General features: G+C 37.4%; 1 long non-coding RNA gene across 1 annotated transcript; it reads right to left on the reverse strand.

The window, feature by feature from the left end:
- Positions 1–24,219: 24,219 nt before the first annotated feature.
- Positions 24,220–26,534, reverse strand: LOC146937001 (uncharacterized). The gene is made up of 2 exons (XR_015033223.1): positions 26,396–26,534; positions 24,220–24,494 (listed from the first exon to the last, which is right to left on the reverse strand). It is a non-coding gene; the product is annotated as an uncharacterized LOC146937001 (long non-coding RNA).
- Positions 26,535–27,333: the final 799 nt, after the last annotated feature.

The raw sequence follows: 27,333 nt of genomic DNA on the forward strand, positions 1-27,333 counted from the left end.
AAATAATTGGGCAAACACAAAACTAAAAAAAATTAATAAAATTGATGTGAATTGATATGACTGAATTCTTTTCGTTAAATTTTATTCATTTCATTAGAGGGTGTTCAAATAATATTAATTTAGGGTTGTATCCATGAAAGAAATCTCATCACCATAGTTCTTAGATACTCCCTCCGTTTCAAAACGAGTGTCACTTTAACCAAAAAAATTGTTTCAAAATGAATGTCACTTTACATTTCCAATACAACTTTAATTTGTTTCTTCCAACTTTACCCTCAATAAATACTCCAACTTTTCTCTCACACAATTTTCAATGCAACTTTAAGTTTGTCTTTTTCATATAAAGTAAGGGTAGTTTAGTAAAAGTGTTATGTCTAATAATTATATCATTACATTCCTTAATCTATATGCAATTGGATAAAGCGACACTCATTTTAAAACGGAAGGAGTATTTGTTTGTTGATGTTTAAAAGACATGTTGCGAATAAAGCATATCATTTCGCAAAAGCTACTATATGAGTGAGAAAAGTACAGGGAAAAGTGATTCAATAATTAATGTTGGAAAAGTGTCCCATTAAGTGTAGTGTGCGTGACAACTCACAATAATTTAATTATTTTGTACTGTAGTATTAATTCTATTTCTATAAGAATTCAACAAATCATGTAATAATTAGAAACTATCTATAAAAGTGACATTAAAGTGTAATTTGATTGGAAACATATGTAAAAAAGTTTTACATTGTACCTATAATCTAGATTCAATTGATAATGCCGATATTGTTAGGCTGAACATCTTTATCTATTTAAACCTAGAACCTCGCACTTGTGTGTGACTTTTAGGTGACAATTGACATTTTATCTAAAAATAAAATAAAAATAGATTGGCAATGCATACAAGTAGTTTATTTTTAGTATACTAGTACAGTGACCCGTGTTATGCAAGGGATGACTCGAACAATGTTTATTTTTAGGTAGATAAATTAAAAAATTATAAGTAATTTAAATTGAAAAATGTAAGAAAATAAAATTTCAATTTTTTGCATTTATCTTTATTATACATGACAAAGTAGTGTTATCTTTATTATCATTAAACATAATACGATAGAGTTTTTTTATTTTTTTGGTCAAGTAGTCTGGTGTTTAGAATTTCACCTTTAACTTGAAACTTTTTTATTTTCTAAAAAATTTGTATAACTTTCTATTCTCGATTATCCAAATTTTAGAGTTAGATTGTAGAGTCGAGTGGATCGAGAATGTCCATACACTGCTTGGCCAATTTGATTGTGTCTTTTGTTCTCTTATCATTTGAATGAAGCAATTTTACCTTAAAAAATAAAATAATAACAATCACATAAAACACTGGAAAATAAAGCTAGTAGGATCCTAGAAAATAGCTTTCCTTGTGTGTTGCCTTTTTTTTTTTTCACAAGCTAAAATGAGATATATTAATAACACCATTGAAACACCTGCACAAAATGAAAGGCTTCCCAAAAAACAGTCAAAATAAATTAATGGCGAACACCCATACAAAGGAGCGGATGTGTCAACCAATCATAATAACAATAATGAAAAGATATATGCTTTGCTTTCATCCACAAAAAAGAATTGAGCTTGATTTTCTCAATTAGAACATAAGGATGTGATGCTTCATTTTGGAATATACGGTCGTTCCGGTCTTTCCATATCACCCAAACACAAGCATACCATATTACCTTGCAAATAAGAATGAGTACTACGCGGTAGTCCCGCCATATAACAAAACTGAAGGTGATGGTCAAGTAACTCATAAGGGAGTATCGAATACAAGCCTAACCAAGTCGACACAAAAGACCACAACGTAGATGTTGTATCACACTCCAAAAAGAGGTGGCGAACTGTTTCCAAAACCTCATATCCGGCCACACACAAAGAACCTGTGGCGTGGAGTATATTCCTCCGTAACAGGTTGGCTCGAGTCGGATGGCGATTACGAAGAAGGCGCCACACAAACAGACATACTTTTAGTGGTATGTGCTTATGCCAGACATTGTCAACAAGAGTCCTATATGCTTGATCCCCATAAGTAACAAGTGTTCATCGCCATTGTCGCGTCATTTTTTCGGAGGTCAAGGCTATTTGATTAGCGTAGACTCACTATTTTTATTCACGACTAAACTTTTAATTTTTTCAAAAGAAAGTGGAAAAAGGTTCAAATACCACATTTTCAAAGATTAAGGGTTCGGGGGTTGGTTATATTTAGGGAAGGTATTAGCACCCTAAATATTCGTAGTACTCTACGAGAACCTCTTGATTTTATTTAACTTTTCGTGCTATAACTTGCTTGCTTTTTTTGTTTAAAAGAAGGAATTAAAAGTAGTGATCAAAAGAAAAGGAACATTTTAATTATATTTTTTATTGATTTGGAAGGACGAGTGTCCTTTGCCTACGTACCCGTGAGGGATCAAAACCTCGTAGTTCGGGGTAGAAATTGAAGTTTGATTGGTTTTGTGTTTTTTATTAGTTTTGAAAAAAGGTTTTAAAATGAAAAGCCAAGTGGCAAATTGAAATTGGTTTATATTTTTTATATTGAAAGAAAATAGACTCAAAGTAGAATTAAAATTGATTTGAAATTTGATTAAGAAAGAAAATAAAAAGAACGATCAATTGATTTTAGATCAAGGTTTGTTATGAAAATATTTTTTGTGATTTTTGTTATTTGAATGTTTTTGTTATTTTGGATAATAAATGAAAATTAAACTAACGGAGTGATAAAAGATAAATGCGCATGGACTTCTGTGGTGACATTGGATCACTACAAAGTCCTTAATAATAATATATAAAGCGATAAATAAAAACACACACACACACGCACACTTTTTCCTTATTTATGTATTACATTTGACCTAATTACATGCTAATTCTTGCAATATAAAAAAATGACAAAAATAAATAAAATGTAGAATGATGAATTTAAGCTAATAAAGAAATAAAAATGCAAAAGAAAATAAAATGAAAGTGCTAAAGAAATTAAAATGCATGAAAGAAATAAAATAAGATGTAGGGGTGCAAGCAGTAGTAAAAGGGGTGCAGAAATAAAGAAAAGATGAAATGGGCCTGTTTTATCTTGGTTTTCGGGTGTCAAACATTGATTACGTTTGAACCTTTCAAACCGGTGATATCTTATTTTTTCTTGGGAAGGGAAAAAGTAAGCAAAACCCTTGAGAATCGAGGTCCGGGAGTTGTTTTCGCTACGGGAAGGTGTTAGGCACCCATAACGACTATAGTAACCTATAGGAACCGTCTTTAATTTCTACGCGCGCGCTTTTATTTCTAAATGCTATTTGAAAATATTATTTACACCTAAATTTTGCTAAGTGAAGAATTGGAGGGAGAAGAAAGTGTTTGAATTTTTATTTTAGTTGAATTGAAGGAATTTTGGTTCCTTGCCTACGTACCCGATTAAGGGATCAAATCCACCGTAGTTCTCTCTCAAAAATGTTTTTGTTTTTGTTGGTTGATTTTAAGTTTGAAAATGGATTTTGAAGAATAGAAAGAGGCCTCAAGGGCATGAGATTAGGAAAAAAAGTGAGGTTGAATTAGTGAATTGCAAAAGAAGTCAAAGTTTGATTATTTTCATTGAAATTTGATTGAGAAAATGGAAAAGAAAATACAATGGGATATTGGATCCCAAGGTTTGTTTGGAAAAGCTTTGAGTGAAATTGTTCACATTTGTTTGGAAAATTGGTTTTTTCTAAGTTTAAAGCCCTAGGCATTCATCTAGACATACAATCCTAAACATACATCTAAACATGCATATTCTAGCTACTTAGTGATGTGTGTGCATGTGTCGGTGCTTGTGTCGGTGTACATTTTTAGAGTCCATTGTCCTTTACATCATACCCTAGATACATTCTATGGCCTCTTTGCCAAGAAATTAAAAGCATGAAAGAATATTACAAAATTTCCTAAGTGTTTACATTCTAACTTTTGGTACAAATTAAGTTGCAAGAAAGAAAATAGAGATGAAAATGGGATGCAATGATGATGCTTATGGTGGATATGAAATATGAAAGGAAAAGGTTAGTAGCATAAGGCAATATCAAAGAAGTGAAGTAAGGGAAATATTAGAATGTAAAAGGTAGAAAATAAGTGCAAACATGGCTTAAAATTTGTTCATAAGATGCAAGAACCAAGTGACCTATAATTCTCACATTCCAATCACATTTTAAAGGTTTAGAAACAAGTATTGGAATGGGAATTAAGGCTACATGGTTTACTTGACATTTTAAAACAAGTTTGAAGCATATTTGCATTATTTAACTACTTAATGACTTGTAAGCTAAGCAACCTACCAAAATTCACAATTATGTAACAAAATTAAACACAAACAGTAGCTAAAAATCCTATGAACTCAAGTAGCTAAAACACCAACATTCATCAAGCCATTTGGATCAAAATCAAGCAAAAAATCCACTTATTTTTAGCACAAAATATGACAAAAATAGCAAGGAAATTGACACCTAATTTTTTAACCAATTTTAACATGTGAAAATTATCACAAAATACTACAAAAATATCAAGAAGTCTACATGAATTTTTTAGGAATTTTTTTAAAGGGTTTTTAAGCTAAAAATTACAAGAAAATTGCTAATTCTTAGTAAAAACAAGAAAAAAAGCTATGCATATTTTTTTGTCAATTTTCACGTGCAAAAATATCACAAGATTATCACAAAATCACCAAGAACATGTATGAATTATTTTTAGATTTTTTTTCAAAGATTTTAAGCATAACAGGGGTGCAGTTATCAAAAGCAGTGTCAATATAGTAAAAAAAGAGCAAAAAAATGAAATCTGCATACAAACAAATCCCAGGCCCAAACCTAAAGTGGAAACGCGGGTCAGCTGAAGGCACAGGGGGCGTTGGATCGATCCAATTGGGTTGGATCCAAGATCCAACGCTCAAACACGCGCCAGCACACAAGTCAAAATAACAGGTCAAGGGAGGGTTCACAATAGCCGTTAGATCAAAGATCTAATGGCTCAAACGAAAGAGGCGCAAAGAGGACGATGCACGCGCGCACACTAGAACACACAGTGGTATATAAGCTTGCTAACACACAATTACTCATTCTAACCCTAATTTCTAAACGGCTGCTCCTTGTTTGCGTTCCTCACTCCCTCAAACGGCCACCTCTGGATAGTGATACACCGGAAGTGATGAAACTCGACCGGAAACTGGAGAGTTCCGTCGGAAACTTCATCGTTTCCGATGATCAAACACCCTAAGGCTATGACTCTGAGACAAACAGGCATCAAAACACTTGGATTTCAAAATTAAACATCAATCCAAACCTTACAAGCACCAGAAACGAATAGATCGGCATAGATCAAAGGGAAATCGCTGCGGCTTTTGAATCTTTTGGTTTTTTAAACTATTTTTTGGTGAAAAGAGCACTTGCAAGCCTTCGATCTATGCTGATCTTGTGAATGATGACCAAGAACGAACCCTAGATGCTCGAAATCATGAAACAACAAAGAGAACGATGGAAAAGAAGAAGGCGAGGAACTTACTTTGGTGAAAATGGAGGAAAAGACGAGGAGAGGACGATGATCCTTTTCTTCGTGCTTTTGGTGAGGATTTTCTAACTTGAACACCGAAAATAAATCGGTTCTTCTCCTTTTTCTTCCTCTTCTCACTTTTGCGAGCGTTCTTGAATGATGTTTCTGGTAATTGCTTCTTCGTTGCTCCTCGATTTCGATTTCCCTCTTTCTCTTCTTCTCGATGTTCCTTCTCTGTGATCGTATGGAAATTCTGTACTAGAATTGCAGAGAAGCAATTCAATGATGAAGATTCGATTGAATCTCTGAGAATTGCAAAAAAAATGCACTCAATTCTTCTTTGATTTTGATTCTGGAAAATCCAGAATTCGTGATTGTTGTTGTTGATTTTCTGGCTGTGGATTCCGTTTGGTTATGGATGAAGGTGATGATTGCAGTGGCAATGTGGTGGTTTTGGGATTTGTTACGGTGGAGCAATGGTTGTTACGGTGGTCGTAACAGTTTGTTACGGCGGAGAGAGTAGGAATCGAGAGAGAAAAATGATTGTGTGGTGGATGATGTGTAAAAAAGTGAATCGTCCTTGACTTTGACTGGTGAGTTGGCTTTTATAGCTGACACATGTATGGACTGGACCAATGGGACTTTGACATGTGGCATACCCTTGTAACAAACTTCTGTGGACCACTAAGACTCTGACACGTGTACAGAATAGATGATTTGGACAAAAGAGGACTAAATGGCAAAATAACAAAAATAAAAAGGCCTAAAAAGAAAATTAAAAAGGGACTTGAGTGTAATTTGGACACCTTGGACTTAGGAAAAAAACTAACAATAAAATTGGAATAAAAAATGGTAATTTGACTAAACGTAAAGCGAAACGATTAAAATTTTGACAAAACGGACTAAAACGAACCAATGGCCTAAATGAGGTACTTTAAAGTACCTCTCTGCCGAAATTTCGTGTGAAATGACCAAAATGCCCCTAGGGCTAAAACGACTGAAAATGACTCAGATGTGAATTTTAAAATGGATTTTTAACAAGGGTTTAAAGCAAAGACTTATACAAGCAAAGTTAACAGACTCAGAGACAATTTTAAGGGTTTAAACAGTGACTTGACACTTGAAATGACCAAAATGCCCCTAGGGGCAAAACTGACTCAAAATGACTTCAAATGCATTTTTTGAAATGGATTTTGACATAGAATGAAACAGAGGCTTATTCACACTACTTGAAAGGACTCAAACAAAATTTTGAAAGACTGAGATAAACTTGACATAGGAAATGACTAAAATGCCCTTGTATGTGAATTTTGCAAATAACATTGAAATAAAATGCAGAGAGAGATGTAATTGATCAGAGATAGTTCAAATGACTTGAAATGCAAGAAAAAAGAAATTGACTAGTATTTTTAGGTCCAAAATTAGGGTATAACAGCTGCCCCTATTTAAGTTTCTTTGTCCGGAGAGTCAAGAGACGAAGTCTTAGAGTTGACGGGACGAAGATACTTAAATATTAACATTTGCACTGTTTTTGGACATAAAAATACGCTTTCAGAGTTTCAAAGATATGAATGTTATGCAATATTTGATTATGAATGCAAGACAAACGACCCGGAGTCTATGGAACCTGTCATGTCACTGGGGATTCAGATAGACATTGACAGGGTAGACAAACCAGGGAGTAGAAGGTAAGGTGCAAGTTGTTCTTTGGGTCGAACTAGTCACTTGACCAGGGGATACAATACAAGAGATAGGTGCAAGCTGTTCTTGGGATTGAACTTGGCACTTGACCGGAAACATAGACATATAGGCAGATGCAAGTGGTTCTTTGGATCGAACTTGACACTTGATTGGAGATACAAACAGATAGGCAGACACAAACTGTTCTTTTGGATTGAACTGGCTGTTTGGCTGGAGACATAGACAAAAGGGTTGATACAAGCTGTTTCTTCGGATCGAACTTGCTTGTTGGATTATCAACACATCATGTGGGAGAGTGCAGACTGTTCTCTTAGATCGAACTTGTCGTTTGACCGATAACAAAGCATAAGCTGGGTACAAACTGTTCTTCAGATTGAACTTGCCGTCTGACTGGTAACAAAGCATAAGCTGGGTACAAACTGTTCTTATCGAACTTGCCGTTTGACCGATAACAAAGCATAAGCTGGGTACAAACTGTTCTTATCGAACTTGCCGTTTGTCCGGAAGCATAGGTATATAAGCAGGTACAAGTGGTTCTTTTTTGGATTGAACCTGGCACTTGACCAGCAATGAGATACCAATTGAAAGTCTGGCTTAACAAGATACCAATTGAGGGTAAATTGTTATTGACTTGATTTGAAAATAGACATGACCATTTTTGTTGGCCCAAGAGTAAATTGAGAGTAAATTGACATTGATTTGAGTTGAAAAATTGACATGACCATTTTTGTTGGCCCAAGAGTAAATTAACATTGATTTGAATTGAAAATTGACATTGGCAGAGACATAGACATAGACATTGGATTGGAGAGTTGCAATTGACATTGAAATTGGATTGAAATTGAATTGAAAATTGACATTGACATTGACATTGAAATTGGAATTGAAATTGGAAATTGACATTGGAATTGGATTGAAATTGGAATTTGACATTGAAATTGTCATTGGAGTTGGAAATTGGCATAGGAATTGGAATTGGAGATTGACATTGACATTGTCATTGGATGTCAACATTGGAATTGGAGATTGACATTGACATTGTCATTGGATGTCAACATTGGAATTGGAGATTGACATTGACATTGTCATTGGATGTCAACATTGGAATTGGAGATTGACATTGACATTGTCATTGGATGTCAACACTGGAATATGAGATTGACATTGACATTGTCATTGGATGTCAACATTGGAATTGAAAGATTGACATTGACATTGTCATTGGATGTCAACATTGGAATTGAAAGATTGACATTGACATTGTCATTGGATGTCAACATTGGAATTGAAAGATTGACATTGACATTGTCATTGGATGTCAATATTAGAATTGTCATGGACGTTGAGATTGCTTCGGACTTTGACATTTGAAATTGAAATTGGGATTGGAGAATTGAGATTGCATTGAATTTGACAATTGAGATTGAATTGAATTTGACAGTTTGACATTGAAATTGAGATTGGAATTGACATTGGAGATTGGAAATTGCTTCGAATTTGACAGTTGACATGATTGGAATTGAAGTTGGAGAGTGGAAACTTGTATTGAATTTGGCAGTTGAAAGTTGGATATGCAACATGTATGTATGGTATAGCAAAGATTATTGGATGTATGAGCACATAAAATGCATGATTATGCATGTATGAATGCTTGAAATGCATGATTGATTGGCAATTTGGCAGAGAAAGTTTCGCAAAGGCAGATGAAACATTGGAAGATTGGGCACGTAGTGGCTCGTGCTGCAACATATTCACGGGGGAAAAACCTCTTTTGGAGAGACCGTCGTTGGGAGACGTATCAAAACCATGGCTGAGGGCAATAAAACTTGTAAAGGAGGGACCCTTGGAAAGTCCTTGAATACAGGTCGCCGTTGCTAGGCGTGTCAGTGCTGGGTAGACATTGGATGTTCGCATCTGTGGTCAATGCTTTTATATTTTCATTCTTTCAAACCCCACTCTTGCCTGAACCGCCCTTTCGGGTTTTCGATTCACCGGGGAATAGATTCTTTTCATTGCCCCATTTTTGCCTGAATTGCCTTCATAGGTTGTCAATCAGCGGGGTGCTCATTTTTGCCTAAGCCGCCCTTTCGGGTTTTCAACTTAGCGAGCTTTTTATTTTCATTTTTCCATTTTTCATCTTCATTCTGTTTTTCATTCTTGCCATTGACCACAGATCATCCTGGGGAGTAACCTGTTTGTAATATGTATTGAAATAGACATTGATATTCATTCATTCATGCATGTTTCATTGAAATGTACCCTATTGCTCAGGTTTGCTTTCAAAATAGACAGAAAAAGATTTTTCAATTTTCAAAAATGTTTGTTTCAGACATTGACATTATCAAAATAGAAAGAAAATGTTTTGTATATAGCATTGAAAGTGGAAAGAACATAGAATTCCAAATAGTAGAAAGGCTCAAATTGATGTAGAAGAGTGAAAGTCAGCCAAAGGCATGACTTCACGGATTTACAAAGCTTGGAAAATGGTAATTTTATTGGTTGGTGATACATTGAACACGATGACCGCTACATTTCATAGAAATTTTGAATTCACAAGTACAGAAGCCCCTGATGAAGACGCCTATTGACAGTTGCAGATGCCCCAAGGGGTGATGGTGACTTGCCAGATATAGTTACTTGTCTTTTATTGTCAACCTCATTCTTGCATGAACCGCCCTTTCGGGTTTTCGGCTCATCGAGGCGCTCATTCTTGCCTGAGTTGCGTACAATCTCAGCGAGCTCTTTCATATTTATTTTTTTTGTCCCTAACTTTTGCCTGGATCGCCCTTTCGGGTTTTCGATCCACCGGGAAGCGCATTTTTGCCTAGGCCGCCCTTTCGGGTTTTCGACCTACCACGCTGTTCTTTTCTTTCTAGACAAAGTATTTCTTGACTATATCGGCATTGACAAGATTTGGGAGTTCAACACCATCCATGTGTGTAAGAATCAAAGCACCACCAGAGAAAGCCTTCTTGACAACATAAGGACCTTCATAGTTAGGTGTCCACTTGCCCCTTGGGTCGGGTTGTTGACTTATCCTTCTTTTCAATACAAGTTCGCCTTCCTTGAATTCTCGAGGTCGGACTTTCTTGTCAAAAGCATTCTTCATTCGCACTTGATACAACTGTCCATGGGCCATAGCATCCATACGTTTCTCTTCAATCAGATTCAATTGATCATACCGACTCTGACACCATTCAGCCTCAGTTAACTTTGCTTCCATGATCACACGAAGAGATGGAATCTCCACTTCCAGAGGGAGAACTGCTTCCATACCATATACCAGAGAGAAAGGGGTTGCCCCGGTTGAGCTGCGCACTGTAGTACGGTAACCATGCAAGGCAAAAGGTAGCATTTCATGCCAGTCTTTGTAAGTAGTGACCATCTTCTGAACAATCTTCTTGATGTTCTTGTTAGCGGCCTCAACTGCACCATTCATCTGAGGCCTGTAAGGAGAAGAGTTGTGATGTTCAATTTTGAATTCTTCACATAAAGCTTGCATCATGCTATTGTTCAGATTGGAACCATTGTCAGTGATGATCTTGTTGGGAACACCATATCGACAGATGATGTTATTCTTGATAAACTTGACAACCACTTGCTTGGTCACGTTTGCATAGGAGGCAGCCTCAACCCACTTGGTGAAGTAATCAATTGCCACTAGAATGAAACGATGCCCATTGGAAGCCTTTGGTTCAATTCTTCCGATCATGTCAATGCCCCACATAGAGAAAGGCCATGGGGAAGATATAACATTGAGAGCATGTGGAGGCACATGAATCTTGTCAGCATAAATTTGACATTTGTGGCATCTTTTAGCATGTTTGTTGCAGTCACGCTCCATAGTTATCCAGTAATAGCCGGCTCTTAACAGCTTCCTTGACATGGTGTGACCCGAAGCATGGGTCCCAAAAGTACCGTCATGCACATCATGCATCAATTTCTCAGCTTCTTGTTTGTCAACACATCTCAACAGGACCATATCATAGTTCCTCTTGTATAGGATTTCTCCGTCCAGAAGGAATTTGCTAGCCCATCGTCTCAGAGTCTTTTTATCCCTGTTGGAAGCACCAGGTGGATATTCACGGTTCTGCAAGAATCGCTTGGTGTTGTAATACCAAGGCTTTTTATCATTCACATCTCTATCCACTTGATCTGGCATATTTTCAATGGTAAACACATGAGCGGGTCTATCAAGACGTTGCACTTTGATTACGGGCACATCATTCCAGTGATTGACACGAAACATGGAAGACAGAGTAGCAAGAGCGTCAGCCATTTGATTTTCATCCCGAGGGATGTGGTGCAGCTCAACCTTGGTAAAGTATGTCAACAGACGTCTTGCATAGTCACGGTAAGGGATCAGCTTCTCATGATGAGTTTCCCATTCACCTTTTATCTGATTGATGACAAGTGCAGAATCTCCATAGATGTCAAGGTGTTTGATTCTCAGGTCAAGGGCTTCTTCAATACCCAAGATGCATGCTTCATACTCAGCTATGTTGTTTGTGCATTCAAAAGTTATTCGAGCGGTGAAAGGAATGTGGTGCCCCTGTGGAGTTACAATGATGGCTCCAATTCCTTTACCGTAAGCATTAACAGCACCATCAAACACCAATCCCCACTTGCTATTGGGATCTGGCCCTTCATTGATCAGTGGTTCTTCACAGTCTTTTGCTTTCAGATACATAACTTCTTCATCAGGGAAATCAAACTTAATCGGCTGGTAATCATCAAGAGGTTGGCAAGCAAGATGCTCAGCAAGGACGCTTCCTTTGATTGCTTTCTGAGCTTTGTATACAATATCATATTCAGACAACAACATTTGCCAACGTGCAATCTTTCCAGTAACAGCGGGCTTTTCAAAGATGTACTTGATTGGATCCATTCGGGATATCAACCAAGTTGTATGATTCACCATATAATGACGCAGGCGTTTGGCAGCCCAGGCTAAAGCACAACAAGTCTTTTCAAGCATCGTATACCGAGTCTCGCAGTCGGTGAACTTCTTGCTCAGATAGTAGATAGCATGCTCTTTCTTACCAGTCTCATCTTGTTGACCGAGAACACAACCCACTGAATCATCTAACACTGATAGATACATAATCAAAGGCCTTCCTTCCACTGGCGGGACAAGGATAGGTGGCTCCAACAGGTATTCTTTAATGCTATCAAAAGCTTCCTGACATTCATCATTCCATACAACAGGCTGATTTTTTCTGAGCAATTTGAAAATTGGTCCACAGGTAGTAGTCATGTGAGATATGAATCTTGAAATGTAATTCAGACGTCCGAGGAAACCTCTGACTTGCTTCTCAGTTTGAGGGGCCGGCATCTCTCTGATGGCTCGGACTTTGTCAGGATCAACTTCAATGCCTTTTTGACTGACAATGAAGCCTAGCAACTTTCCGGATCGTACACCGAATGTGCACTTGTTAGGATTCAACCGCAGCTTGTACTTTCTCAATCTTTCAAACATCTTTTTCAAATACACAACATGCTGCTCTTCATCACTTGACTTTACAATCATATCGTCAACATATACTTCAATCTCTTTGTGAATCATATCATGAAACAGAGTGGTCATACCCCTTTGATAGGTAGCACCAGCATTTATCAAGCCAAACGGCATCACTTTATAACAGAACGTTCCCCACGGAGTGATGAAGGACGTCTTTTCTCTATCTTCAGGAGACATTCGTATCTGATTATAACCAGAGAAACCATCCATGAAAGAGAACACTTTGGATTGAGCAGTACTGTCAACAAGCACATCAATATGAGGCAATGGAAAGTTATCTTTTGGACTAGCTTTATTCAAATCTCTGTAATCAACACACATTCGAACTTTCCCATCTTTCTTTGGTACTGGCACGATGTTGGCAATCCACTCAGGATATTCAGCTGTCATGAGGAAACCCGCATCAATTTGCTTTTGTACCTCAGCCTTGATCTTAAGAGCCATGTCTGGACGAGACCTTCTCAATTTCTGTTTGACAGGAGGACATTCAGGCCTTGTCGGTATCCGATGTTCCACAATCTTGGGATCTAGACCCGGCATATCTTCATAGGACCATGCAAAGACATCTGGATAATCATGGAGAAGCTGAATGATCTTCTTTTTCACTTCTGGCTCAAGTGCAGCACCAATCTTGATCTCTCGCTTGTTTTCTTCAGTACCCAGGTTGATAAGCTCAATTTCTTCCTGGTGAGGCTGAATGGCTCTTCTTTCTTGCTCAAGTAGCCGAGCGATCTCATACGGTATCTCTTCATAATCATCATCCTCATCTTCAGCTTCATATACAGGGAATTCAAAATTTGGAGGAACCATAGGGTCACTGTGTTCAACGGGTTTATTATGGTTCAATCTGCATAATATGATTGGGATGATTTTTTTAGAAAAAGTTTTTCATGCAGATTTTTAAAATTAATAAGAAAATAACAGATGTTTTGGTTTTTTCTGGCATTACCATTATTTCCAAGAAAAAGGCACTAAAAAAAGTAAAAAACAAAGAGTCGCGAGAAAGACGACAACTTTTTATTGATTAACGGCAATGCCGAAACAAACACGCCCTTACAAAGATATCACTTTCGCCTTGGGCAGAGCGAAAGGATTGTTATTTTGAAAACAAAAGACATGAGCAACAAAACACATTACATGGAAGCATGCATGACTAAAGGAACATCAATGGCTTCCCAATTTCTCACAGTGTCTCCTGGTATAACAAAGGTAGGCATGTAACCACCTCCAGCAGCATCTTCAGTAATAGCATTGATGAACCCAGCACTGTAGAAAGTTTCCTTTGAAACAGCAGATGTTGGGGAGAATCCAAGGCCCTCTTTGCGCTTGTTTTCCAAGATCTGGATCACCTTGCCCCAACCAGCAGCTTGCCCTGCCTGGACAGCCTTCTGGGCATCTTTCAGTGAGGCCATGCTAGCACCAGCCCTCCGGGGCTCTGCACCCTCAACAGTCAATCCTTGAAACGACGTTCCTTCTGCGGACCCTGCTTCAACACAAGAGAATGATGATATTTGGCTAACCAGAAATGCCTCCTCACCATATACAGTGACAACCTTACCATTCTTCATGAACTTGAGCTTCTGATGCAAAGTGGAAGTTACTGCTCCAGCGTCATGGATCCATGGTCTTCCGAGGAGACAGCTGTAAGAAGCATTGATGTCCATGACTTGGAAAGTTATTTGAAATGTCTCGGGACCAATGGTAATTGGCAAGTCCACTTCCCCGAGAACATCTTTGCGGGATCCATCAAAAGCTTTAACCAGATAGCTGCTACCCCTCAGAGAAAATCCATGATGGCTCAATTGCCTTAGCGTTGATTCAGGCATTACGTTCAGAGATGATCCAGTGTCTACCAACACGTTGGATATCAGGTCAGACCCACAATGCACCGAGATATGTAGAGCCAAGTTGTGGCGTTTCCCTGCTTCGGGGAGCTCATCATCACCAAACCCCAAGTTGTTGCAGGCAGTAATATTGCTCACTATCCCATCAAACTGATCTACAGAGACTTCGTGGTCAACATAAGCTTGTTCAAGTATCTTCATCAACACCTTTCTGTGAGCTTCCGAGCTCATGAGCAGAGACAAAATGGATATCTTTGATGGAGTCTGCAGCAGCTGGTCAACGATCTTATAGTCACTTTTCTTGATAAGCCTCAGAACCTCATCCAGATTAGACTCTTTAATGGGCTGGCCCGAGGGGCTGGCATTCTCTTCCTCAAGGTTAGCCATGTTCCTTCTCTTGTACAATCTTGTTTGATGAACTCTATCTGGTTGGTAAACTTTACGAGCACGAGCCACTTTTCAGATTGCGGCGGACAAAACCAGGAGACAATGAGCACGGGAAGCCATTTGTGACCGATGAATGATGCATATGATGCATGATATGCAAATGCGAAAAGACTCTTTTTTGTCAGAGGACTTTGTCAAAGTGGTTGTGAACATCACGGAGAAACACGGTTTTATTTGAAAATCTTGAGCAAAACTAAAAGTTTAGTTGAGATGGCATCGCTTGGTGTTCACGTCCGTGATGTTCAAAAGATGACTTGTCTAAGTCCTCCGATAAATGCATGGAAAAAAGTTTATGCATGTATGCATGTATGCATGATTATGTTCAAGTTCGGAGAAAACATGGTGGGTTGAAGTTCAAAGTCGAGGAGTCATGGGTGGACACGGTGTCCGGTGAAACTAGGGCTTTAGGATAATAGTAACCGGGTTCTAAAAAGGTTCCCAAGTTGCAACCTCTCCGACGTATCTCATGGTGTCACGAGACAACTCTCGCTCCATGATTATACGTGGAAGGTCTAACTTGAGTGTAGTATCGCGTGACAACTAAAACTCGAGACGACACTCGGTTTAGCCTCCGCACTACGTCCTAGAAAATGGCCATGGATGGGTTTGGTTATCTACGGTTCATAGCGTCATAGAACAATTGGAAGTAAAGTGCCTAAACGCGACAACTCGCGCCGACAACATCACCCCCAAAATGCCTCAGCTATGTGGGATTGATCGCATAATCCAAAACACGAGGCAACCCCCGGAATGAATTGTCGATTATATCCCTCCTAAATCCTAAGTTCACTCAGCCCGGGTGCAGGACTTTTGATATTCTCACCCCACACGTTTGCAAGAATTTAAACATTTATTCACATAGGAAAACAAGTAAAGGAAGCAAGTAAAAATACAAGCGCAAGCGTGGAAATAAAGACTAGGCGTAACTCTCGATTTTCCCCAGTGGAGTCGCCAGCTGTTTTATCTTGGTTTTCGGGTGTCAAACATTGATTACGTTTGAACCTTTCAAACCGGTGATATCTTATTTTTTCTTGGGAAGGGAAAAAGTAAGCAAAACCCTTGAGAATCGAGGTCCGGGAGTTGTTTTCGCTACGGGAAGGTGTTAGGCACCCATAACGACTATAGTAACCTATAGGAACCGTCTTTAATTTCTACGCGCGCGCTTTTATTTCTAAATGCTATTTGAAAATATTATTTACACCTAAATTTTGCTAAGTGAAGAATTGGAGGGAGAAGAAAGTGTTTGAATTTTTATTTTAGTTGAATTGAAGGAATTTTGGTTCCTTGCCTACGTACCCGATTAAGGGATCAAATCCACCGTAGTTCTCTCTCAAAAATGTTTTTGTTTTTGTTGGTTGATTTTAAGTTTGAAAATGGATTTTGAAGAATAGAAAGAGGCCTCAAGGGCATGAGATTAGGAAAAAAAGTGAGGTTGAATTAGTGAATTGCAAAAGAAGTCAAAGTTTGATTATTTTCATTGAAATTTGATTGAGAAAATGGAAAAGAAAATACAATGGGATATTGGATCCCAAGGTTTGTTTGGAAAAGCTTTGAGTGAAATTGTTCACATTTGTTTGGAAAATTGGTTTTTTCTAAGTTTAAAGCCCTAGGCATTCATCTAGACATACAATCCTAAACATACATCTAAACATGCATATTCTAGCTACTTAGTGATGTGTGTGCATGTGTCGGTGCTTGTGTCGGTGTACATTTTTAGAGTCCATTGTCCTTTACATCATACCCTAGATACATTCTATGGCCTCTTTGCCAAGAAATTAAAAGCATGAAAGAATATTACAAAATTTCCTAAGTGTTTACATTCTAACTTTTGGTACAAATTAAGTTGCAAGAAAGAAAATAGAGATGAAAATGGGATGCAATGATGATGCTTATGGTGGATATGAAATATGAAAGGAAAAGGTTAGTAGCATAAGGCAATATCAAAGAAGTGAAGTAAGGGAAATATTAGAATGTAAAAGGTAGAAAATAAGTGCAAACATGGCTTAAAATTTGTTCATAAGATGCAAGAACCAAGTGACCTATAATTCTCACATTCCAATCACATTTTAAAGGTTTAGAAACAAGTATTGGAATGGGAATTAAGGCTACATGGTTTACTTGACATTTTAAAACAAGTTTGAAGCATATTTGCATTATTTAACTACTTAATGACTTGTAAGCTAAGCAACCTACCAAAATTCACAATTATGTAACAAAATTAAACACAAACAGTAGCTAAAAATCCTATGAACTCAAGTAGCTAAAACACCAACATTCATCAAGCCATTTGGATCAAAATCAAGCAAAAAATCCACTTATTTTTAGCACAAAATATGACAAAAATAGCAAGGAAATTGACACCTAATTTTTTAACCAATTTTAACATGTGAAAATTATCACAAAATACTACAAAAATATCAAGAAGTCTACATGAATTTTTTAGGAATTTTTTTAAAGGGTTTTTAAGCTAAAAATTACAAGAAAATTGCTAATTCTTAGTAAAAACAAGAAAAAAAGCTATGCATATTTTTTTGTCAATTTTCACGTGCAAAAATATCACAAGATTATCACAAAATCACCAAGAACATGTATGAATTATTTTTAGATTTTTTTTCAAAGATTTTAAGCATAACAGGGGTGCAGTTATCAAAAGCAGTGTCAATATAGTAAAAAAAGAGCAAAAAAATGAAATCTGCATACAAACAAATCCCAGGCCCAAACCTAAAGTGGAAACGCGGGTCAGCTGAAGGCACAGGGGGCGTTGGATCGATCCAATTGGGTTGGATCCAAGATCCAACGCTCAAACACGCGCCAGCACACAAGTCAAAATAACAGGTCAAGGGAGGGTTCACAATAGCCGTTAGATCAAAGATCTAATGGCTCAAACGAAAGAGGCGCAAAGAGGACGATGCACGCGCGCACACTAGAACACACAGTGGTATATAAGCTTGCTAACACACAATTACTCATTCTAACCCTAATTTCTAAACGGCTGCTCCTTGTTTGCGTTCCTCACTCCCTCAAACGGCCACCTCTGGATAGTGATACACCGGAAGTGATGAAACTCGACCGGAAACTGGAGAGTTCCGTCGGAAACTTCATCGTTTCCGATGATCAAACACCCTAAGGCTATGACTCTGAGACAAACAGGCATCAAAACACTTGGATTTCAAAATTAAACATCAATCCAAACCTTACAAGCACCAGAAACGAATAGATCGGCATAGATCAAAGGGAAATCGCTGCGGCTTTTGAATCTTTTGGTTTTTTAAACTATTTTTTGGTGAAAAGAGCACTTGCAAGCCTTCGATCTATGCTGATCTTGTGAATGATGACCAAGAACGAACCCTAGATGCTCGAAATCATGAAACAACAAAGAGAACGATGGAAAAGAAGAAGGCGAGGAACTTACTTTGGTGAAAATGGAGGAAAAGACGAGGAGAGGACGATGATCCTTTTCTTCGTGCTTTTGGTGAGGATTTTCTAACTTGAACACCGAAAATAAATCGGTTCTTCTCCTTTTTCTTCCTCTTCTCACTTTTGCGAGCGTTCTTGAATGATGTTTCTGGTAATTGCTTCTTCGTTGCTCCTCGATTTCGATTTCCCTCTTTCTCTTCTTCTCGATGTTCCTTCTCTGTGATCGTATGGAAATTCTGTACTAGAATTGCAGAGAAGCAATTCAATGATGAAGATTCGATTGAATCTCTGAGAATTGCAAAAAAAATGCACTCAATTCTTCTTTGATTTTGATTCTGGAAAATCCAGAATTCGTGATTGTTGTTGTTGATTTTCTGGCTGTGGATTCCGTTTGGTTATGGATGAAGGTGATGATTGCAGTGGCAATGTGGTGGTTTTGGGATTTGTTACGGTGGAGCAATGGTTGTTACGGTGGTCGTAACAGTTTGTTACGGCGGAGAGAGTAGGAATCGAGAGAGAAAAATGATTGTGTGGTGGATGATGTGTAAAAAAGTGAATCGTCCTTGACTTTGACTGGTGAGTTGGCTTTTATAGCTGACACATGTATGGACTGGACCAATGGGACTTTGACATGTGGCATACCCTTGTAACAAACTTCTGTGGACCACTAAGACTCTGACACGTGTACAGAATAGATGATTTGGACAAAAGAGGACTAAATGGCAAAATAACAAAAATAAAAAGGCCTAAAAAGAAAATTAAAAAGGGACTTGAGTGTAATTTGGACACCTTGGACTTAGGAAAAAAACTAACAATAAAATTGGAATAAAAAATGGTAATTTGACTAAACGTAAAGCGAAACGATTAAAATTTTGACAAAACGGACTAAAACGAACCAATGGCCTAAATGAGGTACTTTAAAGTACCTCTTTGCCGAAATTTCGTGTGAAATGACCAAAATGCCCCTAGGGCTAAAACGACTGAAAATGACTCAGATGTGAATTTTAAAATGGATTTTTAACAAGGGTTTAAAGCAAAGACTTATACAAGCAAAGTTAACAGACTCAGAGACAATTTTAAGGGTTTAAACAGTGACTTGACACTTGAAATGACCAAAATGCCCCTAGGGGCAAAACTGACTCAAAATGACTTCAAATGCATTTTTTGAAATGGATTTTGACATAGAATGAAACAGAGGCTTATTCACACTACTTGAAAGGACTCAAACAAAATTTTGAAAGACTGAGATAAACTTGACATAGGAAATGACTAAAATGCCCTTGTATGTGAATTTTGCAAATAACATTGAAATAAAATGCAGAGAGAGATGTAATTGATCAGAGATAGTTCAAATGACTTGAAATGCAAGAAAAAAAGAAATTGACTAGTATTTTTAGGTCCAAAATTAGGGTATAACAGGGCCCTAAAGACAAGTTGGGCGTTCATGGGCCTGGGGATGCGAATCAGGACCGTCTGATTTGATCAGACGTCACTGATTTAATCGCGAGCTGATTTGATGACGACAGTCTGATTTAAGATCAAACGGCCTAGGTTTGAGGGTGCAGGATAATGGCGTGGCAGCGCACACATCTGATCAGAGAGCTGTATAAATATAGATCTACCCATATTTTCTTCATTTTTTCTTTACGTTTCTCTTTCTTCATCTCATATCTCTCCCTTCTCTCTATTTCTTCTCCGACGGCAGGTGGTGGCCGGAGGTATCTCTGGTGCGGTGGCCGGAGGTATCACCGGAGTAAAAAAAACACTCCTTTTTTTAAATTTTTTTTGTTCTTTCTCTTCTACTCCCTCTTCTTTACTCGTTTCTACACTCAAAACAAACAAAAATTGAACCTACGAGCCTAGATCTAAGAAAAAAGAACAGTTACAACCTTTTTGTTTTTGATTTGATTTTGAGATCTTCGTGGCTCAAATCTTTTAATGGCTTGCGTCTGGGTTTGTTTGGCTCCAGAACGATTTTGTTGTTTATGTGGGTGTTGTTGTTGAGTGATTCGGATTTTTGGAAAAGGGTTTGAGGGTTTGTGTGGGTTGTGGTACGGCCGATTGGTATGTTGCCGGGTTTTGAGATGGGATTTTGGCCGTGTGTGTTTGTAACGATTGGTTTGTGAGAACTGTTGTGTTTGGTTCGAAAACTCTGTCGTTTTTGGCTGTTGTTTTCTTGCAGGTTCTTGTGCGTAAGTTGGCTGGTATTGTGATGGATTTTGATATGTGAAATTGGTCTCTGTTGTTTCTGTTTTCTATTGTTCCTTTGCAGGTCTGGATCGAAAGAATTGGTGTGTTGTGATTCTGGCTGATGCGTATTCTTTTGGAAGAATTCTTCTTTGGATTTTTTTTCTGTCTGTGTAATTTTTTGTGTGTAAAATTGGCTGTGTAAAATTAGTGATTTTGCAGGTTTATGCGCCTCTGTGTCCTTCTTTCTTTGTGTATTGAAAGTCTGATTTATAGAGTCGATTGAGACATTGGGTCTGTTAAGGAGCAACCGAACCTGCTTTGGCTTGGTTCAAAGGGGACAGGACAGGCTGTGTGGAGCTGACATTGGATATTTTGGACAAAAATTTGGACTTTTATGGATATAAAAAATAAATAATAATAATAATAATAATAATAATAATAATAATAATAATAATAATAATAATAATAAATAAAAACTAAAAGTAATTAACTTATGGATATAAAATTTAAAATTAATTTAAAATTAATTAACTAAAAAAATAAAAACTAAAAGTAATAATAAATAAAAATTGAGAGAAGAGGGCCCGACTCGGAACCAAATATGAGGTATTTTAAAATACCTCTCTGCCGAATTTTTTACTGAAAAAAATCAGAGATCGATCAGAGTCAAACGACGCGTGTTAGTGATATCTTAGGTCAAAAATTGGGGTATGACAGATGCCCCTATTTAAGTTTTCTTCGTCCGGAGATTTGAAGATGGAATCCTTGATTTGACGGGCCGGAGAGACTTAAATATAAAAGTGCACCAATTTTGACCTGAGATGTTATGAATGCTTGTGATGTAATTATGAATGCTAGATGACAAAGATGATTTGACTGAGACGAGAAACAACAACGGGATACCCAATTTCGTTGAAGAGAGGGATCCGACTCCGCTAGGGGAATGTAGTTTCATTTGGGAAAATGTATGTTTACTACTGTATTGGTTTGGGACGATAGCTTAATGAAGACAAGACTTTTTAGTGACACCTCTCGACCAGACACACTGGGGGATGACATTTCTGAGAAAATAAAAATGTGATTTCAAACTGTTCATTGGTTGGGACTAACCGTTTAAAACATGATGAGAGGTAAACTTAAGCGGTCCGTTGGTGGACTTGTAGCTTGACACAAGATAAAGAGTAAATTCAAGTGGTCCGCTGGTGGGCTGATAGCTTGAAACAAGATAAGAGGGTAAACTCAAGAGGTCCGTTGGTGGGCTGGTAGCTTGAAATAAGATAAAAGGTAAACTCAAGCGGTCTGTTGGTGGATTTGTAGTTTGACAGAAGATAAAAGGTAAACTCAAGCGGTCCGTTGGTGGATTGGTAGCTTAAAACAAGATAAAAGGTAAACTCAAGCGGTCCGTTGGTGGGCTGGTAGCTTGAAACAAGATAAAAAGGTAAACTCAAGCGGTCCATTGGTGGGCTGGTAGCTTGAAACAAAATAAAAAGGTAAACTCAAGCGGTCCGTTGGGACTTGTAGCTTGACATAAGATAAAGGGTAAATTCAAGCGGTCCGTTGGTGGGCTGGTAGCTTGAAACAAGATAAAAAGGTAAACTCATGCGGTCCGTTGGTGGACTGGAGGCTTGAAACAAGATAAAAAGGTAAACTCAAGCAGTCCGTTGGTGGACTTGTAGCTTGACACAAGATAAAAAGGTAAACTCAAGCGGTCCGTTGGTGGAATGATAGCTTGAAACAAGATAAAAAGGTAAACTGAAGCAGTCCGTTGGTGGACTGGAGGCTTGAAACAAGATAAAAAGGTAAACTTAAGCGGTCCATTGGTGGACTTGTAGCTTGAAACGAGACAGGTGACATCTATTGACCAGTAACACTAGAGATGACACTATTGATAAAGAAGATGATAACAAGTTGTTCATTTGTTAGAACTTGAAATTGATTGATTTGACTCAAGCGGTCCTTTTGTCGGAACTAGCCACTTGAAATTTATTGATTAGTGACATCCTTGGACCATACACACTGGGATGACAATTTTGATGATAGAAAGGTAATTGCCAACTGTTCGTTCATAGAACTTGTTGTTTGGCACAGTGATAAATGAGGACTGGATTGAAGGGACAAAACCAAAGTTCTGGATGACCAATGCGACTATGCATGAATACGTGAAAGTATTTAATGTATGAATGTATGGATGTATTAATGTATGAGTGTATGAATGTATGAGTGTATGAATTGTAACTTGTATGACTGTATAAACTGTATGTGACAGGTGGACTCGGTGAGACGGGACAAGACATGTAAGATGGGAGGCGGACTGACATCGCAATACAAACACTCGGCAAAATTCCTTGGAGATGATACTATTGTGAACAAATTGAGCCGTTGATGGGGTGGAGCCCGACATAAGGTAGCAACTGATGTCTCATGGGGAGAAAACCCATTGTTGACAAAAAGTCTAGAAGAACTCGCCATTTGTCAACCGGCGCAGAGTGCTCTTCCACTGCCTCAGCAATCATGTTTTTTCTTGTTTTTTTTCTTTTGAAAATCCCTAACTTTTGCCTGGACCGCCCTTTCGGGGTTTCAGTCCATTGGAAATATATTCTTTTTTGTGCCCCTAATTTTTGCCTGGACCGCCCTTTCGGGTTTTCAACTTAGCGAGCTTTGATATTTTTTGTATTTCCTTTTTTTTGTTTTTTTTTTTGTATTGTGACAGCATCTTGCTCAAGGCAGAGGTCCTCTCCATAGTGCTTAACCATGTTTCTCTCCCAAAATGTAACCGTTCTCGAGGCGGATGTTGATGCACGCTTCACTGTTTTATCTTGGTTTTCGGGTGTCAAACATTGATTACGTTTGAACCTTTTTAACCTTTGATATCTCATTTTTTCTTGGGAAGGGAAAAAATAAGCAAAACCCTTGAGAATCGAGGTCCGGGAGTTGTTTTCGCTAAAGGAAGGTGTTAAGCACCCATAACGACTATAGTATCCTATAGGAACCGTCTTTAATTTCTTCGTGCGCGCTTTATTTTTAAATGCTATTTTGAAAGTGTTTATTTAAGCCTAAGAGTTTTTGCTAAGTGAAGAATTGGAGGGAGAGGAATGTGTTTGAATTTTTATTTTATTTGAATTGAAGGAATTTTGATTCCTTGCCTACGTACCCTTTTAAGGGATCAAATCCACCGTAGTTCTCTTCAAAAAAATGTTTTTGTTTTTTGTTGGTTGATTTTAAGTTTGAAAATTGGAATTTTGAAGAATGGAGATGGAGAGGCTTCATGAGCATTGAGATTTAAGAAAAAGTGGGGTTTGATTAGTTATTTTTTTGAAAAAAAAAAGTCAAGTATGATTAATTCTCATTGAAATTTGATTAAGAAAATAAAGAGAAAATACAATGGGATTTTGATTCCCAAGGTTTATTTAGAAAATGATTTGAGTGATATTGTTCATATTTATTTGGAAAATGATTTTTTTCTAAGTGTAAATCCTAGGCATTTGTAACACCCTATTTCTAATAAGCGGTAAAACGCGCGAATATACAACTATATTCTAGAAATAGATGCTACGTCTCCAATAAACCACAATACATACATGCATAAAGATCATGTCACATCACATAGCAGCGGAACATATACATATAATTCATAGACATATCTGGATCTCCAATAAAATACATATGTATTCTCCAAACTCCAAACAACAAAATAGCTCAACAATATTCAAAACATAAAGTCAAATAACAACATGCAAAGACTATCCTAGATCAGAGCCCTAATCTAGACACTTGCATGAAAAAGAGGACTCCACTCCTCGGCATCAACAAGCAACACTAAGCATCCTGCACTCCATCTACCCGTCCATACAGAAAGGTAGGTGGTAAACCACTGAGGGTTAGCATTACATCATCATAATCCATATAAGATTTAATAAGAACTTTGGAAATGAAAGATATAGTCAAAGATAAAGAATGACAATTCATACATAGTTCCACAATATTCACAACATGTAATAATCCAAGATCATTCAATATCATCATATCAAGTTCATATCCGAAAATGTATATTACACATATCACAACCTCACCTTGTCAATCAACAATTAACAATTCAATCCGCAAGTACAATTAACAATAATCAACCATCAAACACATCTTAATGAAATTCAATCCACCAACAGTTTATGCGATGTCTCTAGACTCATCTAGATGCATGTGGTACCAAAACACCTCAAGGTCGTCACCTTTGATGCAACAAAAACATCGTAATCACCTCCATTGGATATATAATCCACAACCATCAGTCATGTATGCATGAACATATGACTCAACTACAAATGCATATGTTCACACAAACAATAATCACCTCACCATCACCAATACTTGTATATATGCAATCATTAACAATTCACCATTACATATCATATATACAATCACCAACCACATCCAAAAATCACACAACATATGGTTATCACATAATTACAACACCAATCATCTCCATATAACATATAATAACTTTCCATAAAGGATTCACAGTCAATTGATTCTCAAAAGTCATCTTTAGTCAAGTTCGTCTCTCAAAATCACAACATTAAATTAATTGAACATTTGAGTCAAAACCAAGTAAACAAGCTCAATTGCCTATGCCTTGTATTCTCACAATTCACATATGTGTGCAGTAGAGGTTACATAAGCATTTCATCGGCCAAATACGATGAATTCATAAAAATCACAAAGTTCGTCTCATTTTATCACATTTCACGAAATTTTTCCATTTTCAAAGCAAACAAGTTCAAACTTGATGGAACCAATCACATCCATTTTTAAAAATCATATAAACAATATACAACTCTAATCCCACTTCAATTTCCGGAGAAAACGAGTTTTTGGAAAAATTGACGTTTGGACCGTTTTCACAAAAGTTAGACGATTTTCATAAATTCAAGTCCAAACCAACTCAAATCTTGTTCCAGTAGGATTAAAGGTGTAAACAGGTGCTAATTAAGTCCAAAGAAACATTTTAGAAGTATTAGATTGGTCCCCAAAAGCTCAAACGAACAAAACAGAAAAGCTGTTTTCTGGCAATTTCGCTATTAGCGAAATCTGAGCTATTAGCGAAATTCTTCAGACAATTTCGCTATTAGCGAAATTTTCGCCAACAGCGAAAAAAGTCCAGAGAGTTTCGCTATTAGCGAAATTCTGGCGAATTTCTTCAGCTGTTATGGGTTTTCACCCCATTTTCACCCAAAATCCCAATTTTCAAACCCCCAACTCCCAAATCAACTTCCAAAAAGTGTTTAAGGGTCAAAATAGGTTCAATACACTTAAACAAACATGAATCATGCATTAGAAACAACAATATGGCTCATTTCATCAAAATCATGAATTTTCTCAAAAACACCCACATAACCACAAATCTCCTCATGAATCCATAAATAACGATTCCAGTCACACCAATTTGATTCTAACAGTTCAACAATCATCAACAACAACTAATGAACACAACTTCATGCACAATTCAACATCACAACTTCATTTTTCATCAATTTTGCTCAAGAACACAAAACACCAACAACTATGCATTTAAACATGTTAATTCACATACTAACATGCAATTATCATATAAAACATGTTCTTAAACATAACAGCAACAAGTATGCACGAATTTAACAACAATTAGGTTCAATTCATCAATTTCATAAAAATGGGTAAAAAGAAAAAGATGTGAATTATGGTTGAAACCTAACCCTCTTACCTCTAACACCAAGAATCTCTAACCAAAGCTTCAATTTAGCTCCTAGATGATGAATCCCCTCTTCAAGCTCTAACCCTTGTTCTTCCCTCTAGCCTCTATCTCTTCTCTTCTCAAATGAAATGAAATGAAAATGTTTGTAAACCTAATTCTCACCAACACTAGAGTTTATATACTAGCTCTACTCAATTGGGCTTATTTCTTAAACCTTAATGGGCCTAACCCATTTCTATTCTAACACTCAAAATGTCACTACTCACTTACCGGTAAAATATAACACTAACGGTCACTTAACGGTAAATAAAATAATTACTACACCCTCTAGCAACTAGTAAAATAAAACCCTCACTAAGCACTAAAAATAACTTTCTGAAAAATTACAAAATTGCCACTGCCCTCAAAATGACCAAAATGCCCCTAAGTCCAAAATGACTAAAATACCCTTCTAACACCGAACTCTACGAATCCCAACCAAAAATACACACAGAGACAATTAATCACATAAGAGCACATAGAACACACATAAATAAATAATAAAATAAATCTAGCAAAAAACGGGCTGTTACAACTCTCCCCCACTAAAAAGAATTTTCGCCCTCGAAAATTACCTGAAGGAAACAACTCTGGATACGCAACCCTCATCCTACTCTCCGATTCCCAAGTGGCACTCTCACCCGTTGGTCCAACCCAAATCACTTTAACCAAAACGACCTCCTTGCCACGCAAATGCTTCACTTCACGATCTTCAATCCTAACCGGCCAAGTCTCAACGGTCAAATTGTCCCTTACTTCCAAATCATCCACTTGAATCACATGAGACGCATCATACACATACTTCCTCAACTGAGATACATGAAACACATCATGAAGATTCGACAAAGATGGCGGTAACGCAATCCGATACGCTACAACCCCAACCTTCTCAATAATCTCAAAAGGTC

This window comes from Medicago sativa, chromosome 3 (assembly GCF_051527215.1).
Source record: "Medicago sativa cultivar Bolivia chromosome 3, Bolivia_mono, whole genome shotgun sequence".
Classification (NCBI taxonomy): Eukaryota; Viridiplantae; Streptophyta; class Magnoliopsida; order Fabales; family Fabaceae; genus Medicago; species Medicago sativa.